Source organism: Sinocyclocheilus grahami, unplaced genomic scaffold (genome assembly GCF_001515645.1).
Source record: "Sinocyclocheilus grahami isolate Dianchi unplaced genomic scaffold, SAMN03320097.WGS_v1.1 scaffold152.1, whole genome shotgun sequence".
In the NCBI taxonomy this organism is placed as follows: Eukaryota; Metazoa; Chordata; class Actinopteri; order Cypriniformes; family Cyprinidae; genus Sinocyclocheilus; species Sinocyclocheilus grahami.
In genome coordinates, this window is record NW_015505331.1 from 1,358,112 (window position 1) to 1,365,900 (window position 7,789).

The 7,789-nt window shown below is 37.6% G+C and overlaps 1 pseudogene; it reads right to left on the minus strand.

Annotated features, from left to right (window-relative positions):
• Positions 1–5,052: 5,052 nt before the first annotated feature.
• The window catches only part of LOC107592370 (patatin-like phospholipase domain-containing protein 7), a 12,339-nt pseudogene continuing 9,602 nt past the window's right edge, over positions 5,053–7,789 (minus strand).

The following is a 7,789-nucleotide window of genomic DNA, read 5'->3' on the forward strand; positions in this document are numbered from 1 at the left end:
CCTGTACGTATATATGGCACATAAGTTAGAATCTGTCCACCCTCAACCTGACTGATATGCTTTTTTTCTTTGAGGTTTTGTTGGAGAATGTTCTGTTGAACAGGACCGCGAGTGAGGGGTCTGGGGGAAGCCTCGGATGGGAGCTGGTACGGATGCCTGCGTGAAACAATCTAGAGAAAGAAATGTTAGGACTGTAATTAAGTGAACACAAAGCAGCCCCTCTTATTCCCACTAGTAACATCCCCCCGTGGTTCTGAAGGCTCATCAGTGCTAGAAATGTGAAAAGAAAAGTGGAATCAAATAGACAGAAGACTTAATACAGAGATCTATCCTCTGAGATGACATAGATCAGGGCCTGGAGAGGTATCGGGAGATGCCAGGAGTCCAGATGTCAGACAAATGGAGAGGAGACTGTACTTGCCTTCAGCTTCTCTTTGTGGCTCAGATGTACCACAAGACACTAGTCTGGAGTGTGCTGCCTCCTAGTGGTAAGCAACATTGTCAAAACACAGGTTTGTGTTTTGGATAAAAACCATTATGCCTATGGGGAGTTCCCACAAGGATAGTAATTATTTCAATAATTCATAAGTAATATTTTACAAATAACTGTTTTACAAATAAATGCAGCGTTGGTGAGCATAAGACACTTCTTACAAACACATTTAAAAAAAATCTAAATTATTTGTGTATATAAAAATGAAGAATATATTATACATTTTCTATATACAGTGGGAGCCAAATGAGCTCCCTGAGGCCACATAAATTTAAACCTGGAAAAAAATTATGTAAGTGTCACTAACAAATAAGCAAATTTGTGACATTGACAGTTTTTTTCACTTAAATTGTTATGCAGGTCTATAATTTGCTATGGCAAACACAACAAATTACTGTAAATTAAATTTCTTTTTAAAGTATAGTTTTGACTAAACTTTTTGGCCCCATTGCATATATTTTAAAATCTTGATTCTGAAAAAAAGTTAATGGATATACAATATTTGTTAACTACCCATACAGATTTTCTTTAAGTACCTAATGTGATGTATGACTTCAGTGAATTCCTGACTGAAAATAATCAAAAAAATGATCATTGATGAAAAGACAGATGTTGAGCGACGACACTCTTAACTTCATTGTGCTTCAGAAGTCTATAGTGTATTAAATGATCAGTAGCTTATATGTAGAAGGGTCGATTTGTAGGGAAAAGTTCTGCCTGCGGTCAGTAAACAGATCAGACTGCCCACTTTGCGTCTAGACTGGTGTGTCTTTAGCTCCTCTCTCAGAACTGAATTTTACAGGAGCATATAAAGCAGACTCCGGAAGGCTGGGTAAGAACATAAGTTTATCATTACAGATCATAAAATGTTTCCTTTATGCTCAGCTTCAGCCCAATTGGAGAGTCTCTTACGACATTAAGGCAGAGAGGAGAAGCACATTACAATATATAATATAGAAGTAAAAACCTAAATCCCTTAAATAAATGTAAAACAGAGGAGTGTCACTTTAATTTTACCTCCAAGCAGGTCTAAAGCAGTTAAGTGTGTTGTGGAAGTCTTGATGAGGTGTCTTTAATGAGTGGAGCGGTGAGCCACAGATGGAAGTCTGTGTGAGGTTTACTGATTATTTCCAGTGATTCCTCCAGGTCTTTAAATTTTCTCGAACAAGTTGAGGTATTCATTAAAATTGGTGAAACCTCCTGTCTCTTCCATTTTTCTCAAAATGTCTATTTACTAACATGCAGTATGGGCCAACACTGTCAGTTACAAAATATAATGTGTCATATATTCATTACAAATACAGACACCATTAACGACTATGAACAAGTTAATTAAGAAAAAAAAAGCAATACCAGCTTATTGTATTGTGCCCATATTTTTAAGCACATTCAATACAGTATGTATACTCTAAAAATATTGACTGCAGGCATTTAAATGGTAATCTATTCTTTATTTTTTTGAAAAAGAAATGTATAGTTTTGTTCAGCTTTTATTAATTGTTCTTTTGAACAACTGTCTATTCATCAAAGAATCAAAAAAATATTAAGCACAACGGTTTTCAACATTGATAATAATAAGAAATGTTCCTTGAGCACTAAATCAGCATATAAGAATGATTTCTGAAGGATCATGTCACACTGAAGACTGGAGTAATGGCTATTGAAAAATTTTCTTTGCCATTACAGGAATAAATTACATTTTAAAATATATTAAAATAGGAAACAGGTTTAAAGGGGTCATATGATGTTGCTAAAAATAACATTATTTTGTGTATTTGGTGTAATGAAATGTGTTTATGCGGTTTAAGGTTAAAAAAAAACACATTTTCCACATACTGTACATTATTGTTTCTCCTCTATGCCCCGCCTTTCTGAAACGCGTCGATTTTTACAAAGCTCATCGGTCTGAAAAGCGAGATGTGCTGTGATTGGCCAGCTATCCAGTGCGTTGTGATTGGCCGAATACCTCAAGCGTGTGACGGAAATGTTAGGCCCCTTAACATATTGTGATGCCCTGTCTGGTCGGAGCAATGAGACAAAAACCCATTATAAACGAGGCATTTGTTGCATCCAGTGGGGACATAATTATGGATTATAATGACTTATACTGTCTTTTTACGTGTTGCATTGCATCACGCCACATAAACATAAAATCATGTCTGCATTTGTGATCGGAGAAATGACAAACAACAAGTGCTACTCTACACTGCTCAAAACTCGCGTTTGAATCGTCAGTGGCAAATTCTTTAAATATAAAAAACGTACTTACAGTCTGTGAGTCAGAACAGCCGGCATTGTAGACGCGTTGCGTTGCGTTGCATCGTGCCGTGTAAACATAAAACCATGTCTGCATTTGTGGTCGGAGAAATGACAAACAAGCGCTACTCTACACTGCTCAAAACTCGCGTAAATACAACTTAACCACTGATTTCTAGTCGTGTCCTCTTTTGGAAGGCCAAACAAAGTAGTTTGGCTTTCACAACGAAACACAGCGTCACACACGGCGGGCTTGAGTGAGCAGAGGCCGGGGTCTAGAGTGAACGGAGGCCGGCTTGAGTGAGCGGCGGCTGGGCTTTTGGCAACCACATGTGACGACCCCGGGCTGGACTCCGCTTCGTCCACGGTGAAAGCCGATCCGGCAATCCACAGCGCGAAGTTGATGCATTTCCTCAGCGACCAGCACGGATCAGGCAGCGGCAACAACAATACTACAGCGAGAATAAAAGTTACGCCCTCTTTCTTTGCGTGAACATTTGGGCGGCGTTATGCAAATCTCCCCACATCGTGAGGTAGACATGTGGGGGCGTGTTAGAACGAGCCGTTTTAGGTAGGCGTGGTTGACTCTTAACTTTTATAAAGAATATCTCTTTGGATTTGAGACTTTAGTCTTTGCAACTTTACAGATCTTCTTTATGTACTAAGAGCTTGTAACCCTCCAAAGAGAAAGGAAAAATTTAAATCGCATCATATGACCCCTTAAATTTTTTTTTATAATATTTCACAAATATTACTATTTTACTGTATTTGTTTTATCAAATAAATGTAGCCTGTGAGCATTAGAGACTCAAAAACATCTTACTATTCAACAAAGAGCATTAACAGATTATTAACAACATATTGACTTGCCTTTCAAACCTCTGCACAGCTTACCTGCAATTAGAGATGGCTGAAACCCTGATCCAGTCTGATTTTTATTCAGTTTCTCTACTGACTGGTTGCAGCATTTTTGTTCATGTCAGGCTGTCAGTTAATTCTGATCACTGGAAGTGAAAGGCACAAAGGAGGGACAACTCTATCAATCCGCTCACTCATTCATCAAACCAAACACTTTTAGCAAAATTTAGAAATCTCATGGTGTCAACTAGAAAAAGTTTGAAAACACTGACCTCATAATTTCTTCAGCAGTACACAAGAGGGGTCTTAGCATCTTAACTTTGGGGTTACAAAGATCATCATGGTTTTAGTGATATTAAAACAAAAAGTTATTTTCTTCAGCTGCAGAATAATTTCATAAGTTATTCCCCAACACTGAATTGAAAATGTTGTTCCATCTTAAGGCTTTGTCCAAGGCCCTGAAAATAATTTTACCATGACTGCTCTATTTTTGAGGAAGACACTACAGGTCCAGATATTTCATGTATCTCTACTCTAGTTTCACACGTATGATTCGTGTTTTCATAGTACAATGAACTCTCATGTCAAAAAAATGAAAGAAAATGTTTTCTCATCATGCGAGATACTAGATATATAGTATTTAACAATCAACCAGGAATTCTAACAACTATGAACTTTTAATAGGCCAAATAACACACTAAAACATTGTAAGTTGCGTCAATCAAAATATGGCCTATACTCCAAAATAAAAGGTCTGTTTATATAGTGATTTACCAAAATATAAATGGCTACAAATACTGAAATCAGAATATCTCTCAGTTATGTTTACTAGTTCATTCTTCTGGTAATAAACCAGCTGGACTAGTGTTTACTTCACTAACAAGATAACAGACACAAAACAGCTTATTGTTTCACACAGTAAACTGTGTTGAGGTTGCATTGACAGCTTGCATGAAAATGAAATGTAAAAGGTTTCAAATATTACTGACCTTGTGTAATACTAAAAGTAAAGACAAGAAAACCACTTTGTTTCAGAGTTTTATCAGTTGTTACTGGACTCTGAAACAGCCCAGTGTTTTGTTGGCCATCACTGTTAAAGGCCTTCCCAGAGAATAATAAATGAGACTGGTCTAATGTAGATGTACCATAATACTTGATTTTTCCTGATAAAGTACCTGTTAGTTTCTAACAATTCAAGTAAGTCAATTCCAGTACTGATAATGTTACTTGTTAAAACCCTTAAGAAGGCTCATAATACTGTAAGAAAAAAAAGATCAAAACATCTTAGAAAATAAGTATTTGAGGTCAGTGTGGTATGATGGCTGATGTGGTTGAGTGCTCGATGTTGCCTTGTCCTGATCTCCATTTCATCATCCTGTTTGGAAGTTAAAAATCATAAGTATTATGATTAACCATATGACCACATAACTAACACACGTATCCAGTTATCTTACTGTATCAGCTGTCTCGTCCTCTTCAGTATGCTCACTGTGTTCGCCTGTCTGGTACTCAGACTCCTCTGTGTGTGTGAGAATGTAAAAAAACACACAAAGATGAGAGAACGGCATGGAGAAAGGACATGAGTGAAGATCATCCATTTCTCACCATCCACCACAGCCTGCTTCACTGGCTCTATTCTGGACACTATTTCAGCCAGATCAGTGAAAGACGTATTGGGACAGGTTACCTAAATGACAGATAATCAGGGAATTAGTTTGGGAGGAAACAGCCTAATGCTGCAATAAGCAACGCTTATATGAACTCCCTTACATTAGTGCTCCTGGATTTGTGGAATTCCTCTTGATGTTGGTCTTTGAGCATTGTCTCCCTCACTCCGCTCCGGCACCACACGTCAAACACGGTCTTCCCATGCTGGTAGCCAACATCCTGCAATAACAGAAAAAAAGTAATTGCTAGTCTATATATATATATATATATAATACATTATTATTATGTCTAATATGTAATTATATTATTTGTAGAAATAGACAAATGTTTTGGGATTTGTAATTGAAATGGTTATTCATTTGTAATTGAATAACGCTTATAAATCCCATATTAAATCACCACCATATATCTTCTGACCTTTATTTTCTCTGTAAGAGGGCTCAAGCGTTTCCAGAGCAGCCACCATCCAGATACAGAGTCTCCATAATTAGTCAAATCGGTCTCATCCTGACTGCCAACATCAACGGCAATCACCAACTTGGCACCCATTGAGCGAGCTGTGTCAGCTTTACAGAAATGTAATGTTTAAAATACCATGACAGCTAACATTTCACAATGAGCAGTTTAGAGCTGGGCAACAGGACATTCTACATTTGGCGACAATATAAAGGATTATTAACAGATTAAATTTACTATACAGTATATTGCTTTAGGTGAGTATATGTAAGCAGGTCAAACTTATAAATGTAATACCTATAATAATTCTAATTTTGCAGCCTAAGAGTACAATAGGACACTTAACCAGGTAGGTTATTGATGTAGCCTCCATCCATGAGCAAGTGTCCATCTTTAGGGTCACATAAAAGAGGAAGATACCCAGAGAGAGACATACTGGCACGCACGTATCTCCACAGAGAGCGTACACGTTAAGATCTGTCACAAAAGATGAAGATGACAAGTTTTAGAGATAAAGTAGTAACTATCAGTGTGCACTCTCATGGAGGAGGCAGTGATGTCTGTGGTGATGTTGAAATATGGGATCCAAAGGTCCTACAATAAAAATAGACATATGCTCAAGATTTCGACTTACATAAGAATATGATGTTTAAAATAGTTTGTATTGTGTCAAGTGTTTAACAATTGAACCTCAATTTGTTTGTCCTGGAAGATTCCACTAATGCTGGAGTTAAATGATGCTCCAGTAAACATGGATGTCACTGGGTAGGTCAAGTCTGTGATCTTCTTAAATATGGATCCAAAATCCTGTTTTCTTTTAAAAAATAGAAAAAAAAACCTCTGCAAAAAAAAAAAAAAAAAAAAAAAAAAAAGCTTCATGGTTCTACATGTACTGTATGAATGTTAGTGTTCATTGCATAAAGGTCTCACCATGGCCCACTGGCGTGCCCTAACAGTCATACGACTGACACTTCGCTCTTCAGCATAGAGTGCTCCTATCAAGGAACCGATGGAAGTGCCACCAATCAGATCCACAGGGATCCCCGCATCACTCAATGCTCGAATGATGCCCACCTGAGAGCAGCCTCTGCGGGTATAGTGTGTTTTCATATTCACACATTGGCTTAGAGTGCTTACTTGTGCATTGTGTAATATTAGTATCTTTTTATAAAGCACTTTAAAAAGGTAACGTGGATAATTTTCATTAAACAATAAATTTCACTGTTTAATGTGTAAAAACAACTAAAAGTCAGTCATTTGTTGGTTGACTTTCTGAATGTGTAAACACTGGTCCTGTGATGATTTGAAAACATTGCTTGAGTGACGTGTTAACTTCTGGATCAACCTATGGCATGAATTTAGGGCGGGGCTAGTGTTTGACTGACAAGAGGCAGAGCAAACAGGGCGGTGGGTGATTTTGGGAAACCTATGATTCCATTTCATGCTGCTAGTCACAAAAATTACACACTTCACCTTCAAACATACCTCATACGTAAGTCTGTACGAAAGATTTAAAGTCTAGATGACAAGGATACCCCAACAGAAAAATTGTCACCACTGCGTGAAATAGATTAGGCATTTAATGCCCCATTATATAATCATGTTTTGTCCCACCTTTAACAAGTCGCTGATTACGACTGATAGCAGGCAGGGACAGAGTAGACAAAAAGTCACTATCATCGAAAGAAACCACAGATATGCTGAGAATGTGAACCCCAAAACAACACAGAGTTAGAAATTACTAAAATTAGGATTAGTTGATAGGCACAAAATTACAAAACCTAAGTGGATTCAAACTTCTAATAAATGCAAAGGATAAATAGTTCAAGAGACAACTAAACTACAGATGATGGAAGAAGTCAACGTTCTACTAATATCAACGTGCTTTTACTAGATTATGTATGTGAGAAATGTTGATGGCAGCAGGCCACATGGATTAAGGTGGAACAGAATAACTGGTGATGAAGACAAATTTGTACCTGGCCCCACCTCCTCCCAGCACCAGAGCGATAGCGTTGCCTGTCAGGATCCAAGCCAGACGCGAGAAGTCAGAATGTC